Source organism: Danio aesculapii, chromosome 7 (genome assembly GCF_903798145.1).
Source record: "Danio aesculapii chromosome 7, fDanAes4.1, whole genome shotgun sequence".
Classification (NCBI taxonomy): Eukaryota; Metazoa; Chordata; class Actinopteri; order Cypriniformes; family Danionidae; genus Danio; species Danio aesculapii.
In genome coordinates, this window is record NC_079441.1 from 69620593 (window position 1) to 69636782 (window position 16190).

Sequence of the window (16190 nt, forward strand, 5' to 3'; positions counted from 1 at the left end):
ATATATTTTTGATTGTCTACGGAACAAACCACTGTTATACTGGGTGGGCCATTTATATGGAAACACCTTAATAAAATGGGAATGGTTGGTGATATTAATGTCCTGTTTGTGGCACATTAGTATATATGAGGGGGCTCATGAAAGAATAAAGTTATGTTAAAACCAAGCACACCATTGTTTTTCTTGTGAAATTCCCAGTAAGTTTGATGTGTCACATGACCCTCTTCCTATTGAAAAAACAAAAGTTGGATCCAAGATGGCAGACTTCAAAATGGCCACCATGGTCACCACCCATTATGAAAAGTTTTCCCCCTAACATATACCAATGTGCTGCAAACAGGACATTAATATCACCAACCATTCCCATTTTATTAAGGTGTATCCATATAAATGGCCCACCCTGTACAATGATTTGCCTAATTACCCTCCCTTAAACATAATTAAACTACACTCACTGCCCACTTTATTGGGTACACCTTTTGCCTTCAGAACTGCCTTAATTCTTAGTGGCATAGAATAAACAAGCTACTGGAAATATTCCTCAGAGATTTTGCTCCATATTGACATGATAGCATCACAAAGTTGCTGCAGATTTGTCAGCTGCAGATCCATGATGTGAATCTCCCGTTCCACCACATCCCAAAGGTGCTCTATTGGATTGAGCTCTGGTGACTGTGGAGGCCATTTGAGTACAGTGAACTCACTGTCATGTTCAAGAAACCAGTCTGAGATGATTCACGCTTTATGACATGGTGTGTTATCCTGCTGGATGTAGCCATCAGAAGATGGGTGCACTGTGGTCATAAAGAGATGGACATGATCAACAATACTCAGGTAGGCTGTGGCGTTGACACGGTGCGCAATTGGTACTAATGTGGCCAAAGTAGCCAAGAAAATATCCCCCACACCATTACACCACCTCCACCAGCCTGAACCGTTGATACAAGGCAGGATGGATCCATGCTTTCATGTTGTTGATGCCAAATTCTGACCCGACCATCTGAATGTCGCAGCTGAAATCGAGACTCATTAGACCAGGCAACGCTTTGCCAACCTTCTATTGTCCAATTTTGGTGAGCCTGTGAGAATTGTAGCCTCAGTTTCCTGTTCTCAAGTGACAGGAGTGGCACCCGGTGCCGGCAACATCCATGCCACATTCAAAGTTACTTAAATCACCTTTCTTCCCTATTCTGATGCTCGATATGAACTGCAGCATATCGTCTTGGCCAGGGGTGCCCAAACTCTGTCCTGGAGGGTCGGTGTCCTACATAGCTCTAACTTGCCTAAACACACCTGCCTGGAAGTTTCTAGTTTATCTAGATATAGCTTGATTAGCTGGTTCAGGTTTGTTCATTGTGGTCAAAGCTAAAATCACCAGCCCTCCAGGAACGAGTTTGGGCACCCCTGGTCTTGACCATAAAAAATATCTAGTCAAATATCATGTACTGTCAAAAATAAAAGAAATCAGTTATCAGAATTAGATCAGAGTTATTAAAACTATTTTGTTTCCAAATGTGTTTAATAAATCTTCTCTATGTTAAACAGAAATTGGGAAAAAAATACAGGAGAGCTAATAATTCTAACTTCAACTGTATTTCTGCATATTATTTTTGTGGCACGATAAACAGATCCCACCATATTAGTTTAAAGGTGAGGCGCGTAAACGCTCTGGAGGGATGTTGTGTGTCTTTGTCTGCTCTATGGAAAGAGTGTCGTCATTCCTTGACAGCGTGGAAAAATACATACTTTACACGAGGGCCTTTTTCCTGGCTATTTTTAGCAGGCAGACGCTTCATATCTTTGGGAGAATCTGTCATGCCATGTTCCTCTTCTGTTGCATCACAGACTCTCGTGATCCCTTCAACTTTGGCAGCCGGACCGTACAACTGACAAATGGCCAAAGTTTTCCCTTTTTACTCACTGTCTGTGAATCATTTGAGACTACAGTGTCTGAAAGACGTCTTGCATGCTCAACAAATACCATTCATTCATTTTCCTTTGGCTTAGTCTCTTATTTATCAGGGGTCGCCACAGCGGAATGAACCAACAACTATTCCAGCATATGTTTTATGCAGCGGATGCCCTTCCAGCCATAACCCAGTACTGGGAAACATCCATACACACTTATTCACGCACTCATAAACTGTGGTCGTTTAGTTCATCCAATTCACTTATAGCGCATGTGTTTGGACCTGTGGGGGAAACTGGAGCACCCAGAGGAAACCCACGCTAACACGGGGAGAACATGCAAACTATACACAGAAATTCCAACGGACCCAGCCGAGGTTCGATTTTGCGACCTTCTTGCACAGCGCTAACCACTGAGCTACCATGCCACACCAACGAATACCATATTTGAAGAAATTTGAGTAGCCTACTTATTGGTTTGGTCAGTTGACGTTATTGGCTGGGTCAGTTGGCATTTCTGTGTGTAGATTGCATGTTCTCCCCGCATGTGCCTAGGTTTCCTCTGGGGGCTCCGGTTTCCCATACAGTCCAAAGACATGCGGTACAGGTGAATTGGGTAAGCTAAATTGTCCGTAGTGTATGTGTGTAAATGAGTGTGTATGGATGTTTCCCAGAGATGGGTTGCAGCTGGTAGGGCATCCGCTGTGTAGAACATATGCTTGATAAGTTGGCGGTTCATTCCGCTGTGGGGACCCCGGATTAATAGAGCGAAAAGAAAATGAATGAATGAATGAAAGCGATCGATTGAATCAATGAACGATTTAGCACTTTACTAGCTTTAACTAGTTCTTAGCATATTTGTAGCATATTATTAGATATAGTTTTTGTGAGGAACATTTTGTTTTATGTGTGATTTGCTAGCTTTTTAGCATATATTAACATGCTAGCACACTTTAACATGTTGCTAGCATGTTGTAAGCATCCTGATGCTAACAATTTACCACGTTGCTAATGTTTCAACATCTTGCCAACATTTTTGTAATGTTAATTATAAAATTGCTAAGATGTTTTACAATGTTACTACATTGCTAGCATGCTGAATACATGACTTAGAATGTTTAATGTAAGTTTGTAATCATGTTGTCATTGTTAAAGACTACATTTGTATATTAAACAGCACAAAGTAAATATACGTTTAAAGAAACATTAACAAATCTTCTCTAAGTGTATTTTAAAACACACTTTTAAATTACTGCATATTTAGGACCACATTTTACTGTCTGTACTTTCTGTATTGAAATAAAGCTGCTTTTAAACCTCTGTTTAATTTTAAAAACAGTCTGATCTGTTTTCTAACAGCAATTAAATACCATTTACAGGCCAGTAATATGGCATATGTTAATAATATGTCATAAGTCAGTTCAGATATGTTTTCATAGAGTATATACACTCATTGGCCACTTTATTAGGCACATCTTACTAGCACCAGGTTGGACCCCCTTTTGCCTTCAGAACTGCCTTAATCCTTCGTGGCATAGATTCAACAAGCTACTGGAAATATTCCTCAGAGATTTTGCTCCATATTGACATGATAGCATCACGCAGTTGCTGCAGATTTGTCGGTTGCACATCCATGATGTGAATCTCCCATTCCACCACATCCCAAAGGTGCTCTATTGGATTGAGCTCTGGTGACTGTGGAGGCCATCTGAGTACAGTGAACTCACTGTCATGTTCAAGAAACCAGTCTGAGATGATTCGCGCTTTATGAAATAGCGCGTTATCCTGCTGGAAGTAGCCATCAGAAGATGGGTACACTGTGGTCATAAAGGGATGGACATGGTCAGCAACAATACTCAGGTAGGCTGTGGCATTGACACGATGCTCAATTGGTACTAATGTGCCCAAAGCGTGCTAAGAAAATATCATCCACTCCATTATATCTCCATCACCAGCCATATACAAGGCAGGATGGATTCATGCTTTCAGGTTGTTGATGTTTTTTTTAACTGTTGTCTTTCTATCAGCTGGAACTAGTCTGGCCATTCTCCTCTGACCTCTGGCATCAACAAGGCATTTGTGCCCACAGAACTGCCGCTCACTGAATAGTTTATCTTTTTCAGACCATTCTCTGTAAACCCTAGAGATGGTTGTGCATGAAAATCCCAGTAGATCAGCAGTTTCTGAAATACTCAGACCAGTCCGTCTGGCACCAACAACCATGCCACATTCAAAGTCACTTAAATGACCTTTCTTCCCCATTCTGATGCTCAGTTTCAACTGCAGCAGATCGTCTTGACCTAAATGCATTGAGTTGCTGCCGTGTGATTAACTGATTAGAAATTTGCATTGCCGAGCAGTTAAACAGGTGTACCTAATAAAGTGGCCGGTGAGTGTTTTTATTGCATTTTCTAATATATTTTGTTAGGAGGAGAACGCATGTACACATGAAATTCACAGAATGGATTTAATTGTCTAGTCTAGGGTCATTTCACTCATTTTAATAGTTAAAACATGCACAGATAAGCCGAATCACTTAAACCGAACTGCATCTGAAGCCTGTGGAGTTTTATTAAGTCATACGCTACATCCCAATAGCAAACGGATACCGTGCAATATGTTTTCCCCCACAAAAGGCCCCCTGTGTATTGCATTCAAAAGCGGAGTGTCACGAAAATAACGGTGGCGCATTTTTTAATAAGCCTGCATGTGGAAAGCACTACTGCGTTTGTTTATTAATTCCTGCTGATTCCTATATGAACACTGTTAGGTTAATGACACAGGTATTTTAGGTAATTGGATTTTTATTACACCCCATAAGCATATAGATATTAGTTAGTGGCACAAAAAATGAAGCTCCCCATCCACCCTCACAGGACATCATCAATGATTCCTTAAATAATTCATAATGCAAGGTATTTATGGGATTTTTTTCTACCTCGCTACACAGGATACTGTTATAATTCAGTGGATGTAGCTCTCTCTCTCTCTCACACACACACACACACACTCCGTTTGAAGTCGGAGGATCAAATAACCTCATTTCTCATGAAAAGTTCAAGCAGAAAATGTACACTTTTAAAGTGCTTTAACTGGTCACAATTAAATAAATAAAGATAAATTCGAGGAGAGTTGATGGGAAGTCATCCCTATTCAAGAAATATAGTCGGAAGATTTGAACGCCCGTCATGTCGGAGACTGAATCGAAAGCTAATCTCCCATTCAGGATACAGTCATTTTTGAAATGAATAGTAAATGCGAAGCCAGCGAAAAATATCTCCAGCATGCCATCGTTCTGATTCAGGGGATGGTGACGAGACAAAAAAAAAGGTGAATATAAGAGCAATATGCAGATTTCGACCATCATGGGGACACTTTTTTTCCTACTAAACTCTTTTATGCTAATGCTAATGCTTCATCCAGACGTCAGCAGGGCCTTACATATTCTGAGAAAGAGGATGTGTCGGGTCTTTGTGGCTTTTGTGATTTGTCAGCTGATTTTTATTTGGTTGAGAACTCAATATGAGATGCATTTCACCAACATTCAGGCTAGCTTGCAGCTAACTAATGTTTTAAGAAGAATTTACAACTTCGCTAGCTTGTTTTTAGCATTTATGAAGCATGTCATTAGTATATTTGTCAACAAAAAACAAATACAAGGATAATAGTTTACCATGCTTTTTGTAGGGGGAAATGTGTGTTTAGGCATGATTTAGCACTATTTAGCTGATTTTTTAGCATATTTGTAGCATGATTTAACGTGCTGCTAGCATGTTGTAGCATCCCGATGCTAACAATTTACCACATTGCTAATGTTTTAAGATATTGACAACATTTTTATAATATTAACATTGCCACATTACATTTTAAAATATTCCTAGCATGTTTTACAATGCTGTTAGCGTGTTTTAGCACATTGTTAGCATGCTAAGAACATGACTTAACATTTTTATGTAAAATTGTAGTCATGCTGTCATTGTTAAAGGGTACTTTTGTATATCTTTCAGCACAATGGTAATACTTTTTTATTCACTACACTAAACTTCATATTTAATAATATTAAGGCCTTCGTTTCACACAAGAAATGTCTTATCTGTACTGAAAATAGCTGCCTAATTTAAAATATTTTTCTTTTGTCTTATCTTGTTGGGTGAATTTTATTTGTATTCGTTGGTTGGGAACACAATATCGGATGCATTCCACAAACATTCACTCACTAGCCTGCTGCTTACTACCACTTTATAATGTGTTAATAATGTGTCTTTGCTAGCTTATATTTTTAGCATATTTGTAGCATGATTTAAGCATTCTGTAGGATCCTGATGCTAACAATTTACCACATTGCTAATGTTTTAACACCTTGCCAACATTTCTATAACATCAACATTGCAGCATTACATTTTAAAACATTGCTGAAAAATCCAGCTTAAACCAGCCTAGGCTGGTTGGCTGGTTTTAGCTGGTTGACCAGCCTGGTTTTAGAGGGGTTTTGGCCATTTCCAGGCTGTTTTTTAGCCATTTCCAGCCTGGTCTTAGCTGGTCAGGCTGTAAAATGACCAGCTAAAACCAGCTAAAACCAGCTTGACCAGCCTGGTTTTAGCTGGACATAGCTGGTTTTGGCTGGGCTCCTAGCCTGGCTAGGCTGGTCAAGCTGGTTTTAGCTGGTCATCTCCCAGCCTGACCAGCTATGACCAGGCTGGAAATGGCTGGAAATCAGCCTGGAAATTGCCAAAATCCCTCTAAAACCAGGCTGGTCAACCAGCTAAAACCAGCCAACCAGCCTAGGCTGGTTTAAGCTGTTTTTTTCAGTAGGGTAGCATGTTCTTTAATGATGTTAGCAAGTTTTAGCACAATGCTAAACATCGCTAGCATGGTGATAACATGACTTAGCATGTTTAAGGTAAGTTTGTAATCATGTTGTAATTGTTAAAGGGGACTTGTATTTCAGAAACACTCAAATGCTAGCTACCATTCATGCCTGCAAACACTCCCGTTTTTCCCGGGAGTCTCCCGTATTTCAGACCCATCTCCCGCCCACCTCCCGTATTGTTCTGTCTCCTGGAATCCCCCCCCCCCCCTGCTTCTCAGCTTTTTGGTTAAGTCCCCATGTGCACCAACACGCAACCATCTTCATACCTTCTCCCCAGTTCGCACGCACCTTTACCCCCGCTCTTCAGTTAGTGCGCACCTTCCTCCCCCTCCCCTTTCTTCACTTCGCGCTCAACCCCGGATGAAATCTCCTGGATTTTAAGATCCGAATGTTGGCAGGTATGCTACCATTACTTTGCATTGTTGGACAATGCTCAGCACATGCATGATATATTTGTCCCCATATGCTGTATATGGAACAAATTATGCCTCCAACAAAAAAACTTTTGGTAACAATGAAACTCACCACAATAACTGACTAAACAGTTTTTTTTGTTTGTTTTTTTAATGCTAACTCATTTCCGCACTGGAGTTTGCTTCCAATATTCAAAGACTCAAAGTGTTCATGACAATAAAATCTTGCAAATGAACTCCAGTGCAGAAACAGCCATGGCTAGCTAGTTAGCATCTCTAAAAAAACATTAGACTATGGCAAGTTACAGAATTGTTGAATAACTGTTTAACATATCACTGCTTAAATACTATCGTACCATGCATTGCTGGAGAAGCTTCTTAGGAAGCGAACATGCAGTGAAAGCTGCAGATAAAGGCAAAATTTATAGTCTTCCTGTGAATGTGTTATTCTTTTTCACATATTTGTAATATAGGTAATGATTTCACACCATTTCAGATCATTTTTATCATACATTCATTCAGTCATTTTTTTTTTTAGCTTGGTCCTTTTATTAATCTGGGGTCGCCACAGCGGAATGAACCGCCAACTTATCCAGTATACGTTTTACACAGCGGATGCCCTTCCAGCTGCAACCCATCACTGGGAAACATCCATACACTCTAATTCACACACATAGACTACGGACAGTTTTAGCCTACCTAATTCCCCTGTACCACATGTCTTTGGACTGTGGGGGAAACCAGAGCACCCGGAGGAAACCCACGCGAACGAAGGGAGAACATGCAAACTCCACAGAAATGCCAACTGACCCAGCCGAGGATCGAACCAGCGACCTTTTTGCTGTGAGGTGATCATGCTGCGCCACCATGACACCCATCATATATATTTATTTATTTATTTATTCATTTATTTAATTATTTAATAATGTTTATTTTATCTTAATAATCAATATTAGCTAGTTAACCTAATTAACCTAGTAAAGCTTTTAAATTGCTCTAAGTGGAATACTAGCATCTTGCTAAATAACTAGTCAAATATTATCAACTGTCATCATGGCAAAACCAAAAGAAATGAGCTATTAGATATTAGTTTTGTGTTATATGTGTTATAAAATCTCTATATTAAACAACAATTTGGCAATCTTCGGCCTGTTTAGTATCTGGTAATGACAAATCGGGTCTAATTGTGAATTTGGAAAGCCCAGCCCACATGTACATGTTGTCGAAATGCATGTCACGAATGTTCATGAGGGGCTTCATGTCATCCATATCATAATGACTGGCGGAGCATTGAACAGCATGCATGTGCACTGACATATTGCAAATTAAGATGGACAGATTCTTTCCATTGAAACGTTTCGGTGCATATGAAGAGGCATGACGGGCGTTTTGCATTGCATGGCCAGCAGAGCCTTGCTGGGCATGCCAGTATACTTGGCATCACGTGGGAGCCAGCTGGCATCTCGTTCTGTGCCAGTCTCTAAAAAAACCTGTGGGGAACAGAACCTTAACCTATATGAGAGCAACCTGGCAGCTTCAAACCCCATTATAAAAATACCAGACACTTGAGTGGCTGTTCTATTTAGTGATGTTTGCCTTGTACAGTGTAAAGCCAAGGCGATAAAAAACAGCCACTTTAAGCCCTGCTGGTCAGCATACAGTGTTGTGCTTATAAAGCAATTAGCAATTAAATGTACAATACACTTTTTTTTTGGAAAATACTGTAATTTTACTGCTACAATAGAGTTAAATGGTTTAGTTTAACCATTTTCTAATCCATTCAGTCAATCTCAGGGTCTGACAGGAGCACTTTAAGCTTAGCCTAGCATACACTACCTGACAAAAGTCTTATTACATATTACATTTTTAGGAACAACATATAATAACTTGACTTCTAGTTGATCATTTGGTATCAGAAGTGAATAATATGAAAGGCGAAGGCCTTTAGATGACGCTAATTTGACCAAAATAAAATACGATCATGTCTTGATTTTTAATGATTTAATTAAGACAGTAACGTCTGACTTTGCTTAGGCAAAAGTCTTGTCACTGAACAGAAATGATGTCCAGTATAGAATATAAAGTCATGGTGCAGTGTAAAAAGAGTTCATATTGTGTGTGACTCCATCATGAGCTTGGAGGACTGCATCCATACATCTCTGCAATGACTCAAATCACTGATTAATAAAGTCATCTGGAATGGAAAAGAAAGCGTTCTTGCAGGACTCCCAGAGTTCATCAAGCTTCTTTAGATTCATCTTCAATGCCTCCTCCTTCATCTTACCCCAGACATGCTCAATAATGTTCATATCTGGTGACTGGGCTGGCCAATCCTGGAGCACCTTGACCTTCTTTGCTTTCAGGAGCTTTGATGTGGACTCTGAAGTATGAGAAGGAGCGCTATCCTGCTGGAGAATTTGCCCTCTCCTGTGGTTTGTAATGTAATGGGCAGCACAAATGTCTTGATACCTCAGGCTGTTGATGCTGCCATCCACTCTGCAGATCTCTCACACGGCCCCATACTAAATGTAACACTAACCATGATTTGAACGTGAATGTGTAATTATTAAGCGCATTATGAATGTGGTTATAAGTCAAGAATACAGCATTTGTAGCTGCAGTTATAAACTGCTTACTAACGTTTATTAATGTAGAATTAATGCTTAAATAATGAATTCACTAGATGCTAATGCTTAATAAATGATTCATAGTGTGTAATTATATAGTGTTACCCACTTTTCTATTGTTATTCAGTGTAAAAACACTAGACAGATGTGCATAAGGAGTTCATGAGTAGTTAAGAATGAGTTAATGATGATGTGTCCCTCCAAGTAAAGTCATGATATAATTATACATTAACATATCATGAGTTCATGATGGTTAAATTAAGCATAAACTAATGTGGTAATTAATATATTAATTAACAAACAAGCATGTACAAACAAGTAATTAAGGTAGCCGTTATTCAAACATGAACTCTTGTTGTAGTTAAAGTTAGTGCATGATTAGAGCATGGTTAAACTCATCTTTAGTCCATAATAAAGTAATATTTAGTTATTAAATTAACACATCATTATTCATGTACTGTTATTGTAAAGTGTTACCAAGAATTTTATAGCAATTAGCATGCAATACTGATCATGCAATACATGATATACTGAATCTATAATAAGCACATTTGTATTTTATGGAATATAATTGTTGCAGTGGGCCCACTGAAGTCATTTCACAATTTAAGATTATTATTATTATTATTCATTCATTCATTTTCCTTTGGCTTAATTCCTTTATTCATCAGGGGTAGCCACGGCGGAATAAATTGCCAACTTATCCAGCATATGTTTTACACAGCGGATGCCATTCCAGCTGCAACCCAGGACTGGAAAACACCCATACACTCTCACATTCAATACGGCCAATTTAGTTTCTTCAATTCACCTATAGTGCATGTGTTCGGACTGTGGGGGAAACCAGAGCACCTGGAGGAAACCCACGTGAACACGGGGAGAACATGCAAACTCCACACAGAAATGCCAACTGACCCAGCCGGGAACCAAACCAGCAACCTTCTTGCAGTGAGGCGACAGTGCTAACCACTTAGCCACCGTGCCGCCGCATTATTATGATTAATAATAAATAAATCATAAGCAATTTAGGTAGTTTAGTACCCATGCATCTAACCACACTAAACAGCAAATATCCAACAAGTCACATTACTCTCCAGCATCTAATTCTGCAATATTCCAGTCCGACTCACATCTCGTATGACACAAAAATTGACATTTTCCAACATCTCATAAAGCGTGTCCTCTTTTCTGCCACTGTGTTTAGGCAGATTTGCTATTTCTGTTCGGGGAAAGAGTACAGTTGCTGTATATGAGTCATGAGCAAGTGAACATTTTCCCCCCAAATCACTAAACTGTGAAACGATGAATCATACTAATTTCTGAGGCAGGAGGAGGATATTAGCGTATTATCGTGCCATCACAGTGGCATGGAGTTTTTACCGTCATTTCAAACAGGCCACACAAACATAATTAGAAATAGAGGAAGATCAGCAGAAGGGAAAGAACAGTAGCGGTTTGCTTGTTGGATAAAATTAAGCAATTCCTTTTTACTCTATTACAAAGAAAGGCTTCAAGCTGTTTTTGAGAACATACTGACTTCACTGTGTATATGTGTCACTTTTGTTAAAATAAAGTGTCTGAAACTAATTGAAACATTTAGTTTCTCTAGCAATGAATCATACTTTTGTAGCTTAGCAGCAAGTTATTTAAACAGTAAGAACAATGCGGCTGATACACTGTAAAAAAACAATTACACTGAAAAATTCTGGGTTCCACACAATCAATTTCTGTTGGCGCAACGCAAACAAATTAAGCTAACTTATTAGTTTTTACACATTTAAGTGGATTGAACATTAAACAAATACAACCCAGGCTCATTCTGATTACGTATCCCTGTATACATTTCTGGAGAGCGCCAAATACATCCCAGGAGGTATTTTTTTGCAGCTTTTGTTTTCTCGAATCCATCAGAAGCCACTGTGTATGCTTTTTGAGATCTTAAATTTTCACATCACAAGTCCGCCAACGTACGCGGTTAGCCACTGGACAAACTGGTAACAGCCGTCCATACTAAGGTAAGCGGTTAGCTGGTAAGCGTGAAAAGTAACGGCGTCCTACCGCTCTGTAGCGTTCATTTTAAAGAAGAAATGCAGCCTCATTTCTCTATGACAAAAGAAGACTTCAGGTCCATTCCTTTTCTTCATAACAACAGCATCCTGAAAGGGAAGTTGTTTTCATGAAGAATAATTCGTGTCACTTGGATAATTTGTGATTCATTTGGTTTCAGTTAGAAAACACTAATATCAGTTCACTTGTGTTTGTTTTCAAATGTATAAAAATATGTTAGTTTGAAAACATTTTGCATTGATAATGGCAGGCTGCAATGTCAAGCAATGCTAAAATGATGTCACCTTTAAAATTGTTATCAGTATCAGCAAATAAAATCCCATTGATTAACCTTAACCCGCATCCCTACAACTTAGTTTCTCCAACAATGCATCAGATTTGGGTAGACAAGCAGCAAGATATCAGTTCAGAACAATGTCGTTCAACTACTGTACCAAATTATGTTCATACAATAGATGAAGAAACAATTTCTTTCTCTCTCTATGACAAAACAAGACTTCAGTCCTCTTCCCTTTCCTCATTTGTCAGGTGAACATTTGTTAAATCCACTAGTGTCTTTTTTCATATGTATAGCTGTTTGTTTGAATACAATTGACATGGATTAAGTGCGGACTTCAATGTCAATCAATGATAAAATGATGTGACCTTTAAAATTGTTATCAGTATCAGCAAATAAAATCCCATTGATGTATCCCTACAACTTTGTTTCTCCAGCAATGCATCGTATTTGGATAGTCAAGCAGCAAGACATCAGTTCAAGAACATCTACTGTACCAAAGTATGTTGAATACGGATGATGAATCTAAACTTGAATGATTTATTTTCTCTCTGACAAAACAAGACTTCAGTCCCCTTCCTTTTTCTTAATTTTTTAGCTGAAAATTTGTTAAATACACTAGTGTGTCCTTTCATAAGTTTACATGTTTGTTTGAACACATTTTACATTGATAATGGCGGGCTGCAATGTCAAGCAATGCTAAAATGATGTCACCTTTAAAATTGTGATCAGCATCAGTCAAAAAAATCCCATTGATGCATCCCTACAACTTAGTTTCTCCAACAATGCATCATAATTGGGTAGACAAGCAGGAATATATCAGTTCAGAACAATGTCGTTCAACTACTGTACCAATTTATGTTCATACAATAGATGAAGAAACAATTTCTTTTTCTTTCTATGACAAAACAAGACTTCAGTCCCCTTCCTTTTTCTTTATTTGTCAGCTGAAAATTTGTTAAATACACTAGTGTCTCTTTTTATATGTATAAATGTTTGTTTGAATACTTTTTTGCATTGATAATGGCGGGCTGCAATGTCAAACAATGCTAAAATGATGTCACCTTTAAAATTGTTATCAGTATGAGCAAATAAAATCCCATTGATGCATCCCTACAACTTAGCTTCTCCAGCAATGCATCGTATTTGGATAGTCAAGCAGCACGATATCCGTTCAAGAACATCTACTGTACCAAAGTATGTTGAATACGGATGAAGAATCTAAATTTGAATGATTTATTTTCTCTCTGACAAAACAAGACTTCAGTCCCCTTCCTTTTCTTTATTTGTCAGCTGAAAATTTGTTAAACACACTAGTGTCTCTTTTCGTATGTCTACATGTTTGTTTGAATACATTTTTGCATTGATAATGGCGCGCTGCAATGTCAAACAATGCTAAAATGATGTGACCTTTAAAATTGTGATCAGTATCAGCCAAAAAAATCCATCGATGCATCCCTACAACTTAGTTTCGCCAACAATTCACTGTATTTGATAGTCAAGCAGCAAAATATCAGTTCAAAAACTGTACCAATTTATGTTCATACAATAGATGAAGAAACAATTTTTTTCTCTCTTTGAAAAAACAAGACTTCAGTCCTCTCCCTTTCCTCATTTGTCAGCTGAACATATGTATAGCTGTTTGTTTGAATATATTTTACATTGATAATGGCGGGCTGCAATGTCAAGCAATGCTAAAATAAAGTCACCTTTAAAATTGTGATCAGTATCAGCCCAAAAAATCCAGTCGATGCATCCCTACAATAAAGAAAATGATTTCTTTTCTCTCTATGCCAACTTAAGACTTCAGTCCCTTTCCTTTTCTTTATAACAACAGTGTCTCCTAAAAGGGAAGTGGCTTCACTAAAACCTTCCATTTGCATTGCCCTATTTCTGGCAGTGTGTGAAGCGGGACAATGGTTGGCTGGTATATCTGACAGTTTTCAAGGCTGCGTGCCGTCACGAGGTCTCTGAAGTTGAAAGGCAACATTCCGTCCTTTGGCCTTTTGCTAAAGCCCACCTGTTGGAGCCATAAGTGGGTGTCAGAAGAGGGTTGAGTTCAGACCAGCCCCCAGCATTTAGCGCACCAGTGAGAATGCCACAATGAGCCCACAAGCAGTTGTTGTTATACGGCCACTGAGAGCCACATTGAATAATAGTGTTGGCAGGATGAATATGTAATAATGACAGCCTAGAGGTTTTAACGGGGACGAGGGCTGAAAGAGGTAATTAAGGTATCAGCCAGGGAAAAGGAGAAAGACATTTAAGAGTCTGAGAAACGAGTGAAGCTGAAAGATTGGAGCACTGCGACTGCGAGACTGAGAGCAGCAGGAGATTTAACTCATATATTTGCCATGCTTGTGCTATTTGTGTCGGATATGGTTATAGAAATTGCTGTTTTAATTTCAGAATTTCTTTCTCTTTTCATTTTTGCCCCAAGCAGATAATCTTATTTTATTAAATATCAAAATATTTTACTATTAATATTTAATAAATTATCAATTTTATCTGTTTATTATTATTTATTTTGTTTATGTATGTATTTATTTACTTATTTGTACAAAAATAGCAGTACAAGTTTCTGTGTGGAGTTTGCATGTTCTCCCCGTGTTCACGTGGGTTTCCTCCGGGTGCTCTGGTTTCCCCCACAAGTCCAAAGACATGCGCTATAGGTGAATTGGGTAGGCTAAATAAAGGTCCATAGTGTATGTGTGTGAATGAGTGTATGGGTGTTTCCTAGTGATGGGTTGCAGCTGGAGGAATATCTGCTGCGTAAAACATGTTTTGGATAAGTTGGCGGTTCATTCCGCTGTGGCGACCCCAGATTAATAAAGGGACTAAGCCGAAAAGAAAATGAATGAATGATATATTGATATTATATATATATATATATATATATATATATATATATATATATATATATATATATATATAGAGAGAGAGAGAGAGAGAGAGAGAGAGAGTCACTTACACATTTATATTATTGCTAAATTAAACATTTTAAGTTCAGTTATTAAATCAATATGAGTTCAGTTCAGAACAAATTAAGTCCAACAACTACAGAATTATTAGCTAAACTAAACTGATAATATTTTTTCTTCTGGAGAAAGTCTTATTTGTTTTATTTCAGCTACAATAAAAGCAGTTTTATAGATTTTCTTAAAATCCATTTTAAGGTCAAAATTATTAGCCCCTTTAAGCTAATTTATTTTTTTTTTGATAGTCTACAGAACAAACCATCGTTATACAGTAACTTGCCTAATTACCCTAACCTGCCTAGTAAACCTAATTAACCTTAAGCCTAGAAATTGTCTCTTTAGGCTGTATAGAATTGTCTTGAAAAATATCTAGTCAAATATTATTTACTGTCATCATGGCAAAAATAAAAGAAATCAGTTATTAGAGATGAGTTATTAAACTATTATGATTAGAAATGTGTTGAGAAAATCTGCTCTCCATTAAACAGTAATTGGGGAAAAAAATAAACAGATGGGCTAATATGTCAGGGGGGCTAATAATTTTGACTTCAACTGTATATATATATATAGTATATAGCATAGTATATATAGTAAAAATAGTATTTTTATGTCTATATAGTTTTTTGCAGTTTCAGTCATTTTAGAACATAAAGTAAAAAAAAAAATCTTAAATATAATTTACAAAAATTATTTGGCAAATAGTTTTATTTTAGTTTTAGTTATTTCATTTAATAGTCATATTGTATTAAGTTATTTAATAAGTCAAGCTTTCTTTTTTCAGTTTAATTTTTTTCCTAAGAATCTTTTTTTCTAATTAAATCAGAATATTGTACTATAAATATTTAATTAATTACTCCTTATTAATTTTTTTTATTATTATTATTATTATTATTATGATTATTATTTAATTACTTATTTTACAGAAATAGGTGGCATGATGGTGCAGTGGGTAGTACTCTCGCCTCACAGCAAGAAGGTTGCTGGTTCGAGCCTCGGCTGGGTCAGTTGGCATTTCTGTGTGGAGTTTGCATGTTCTCCTCGTGCTTGTGT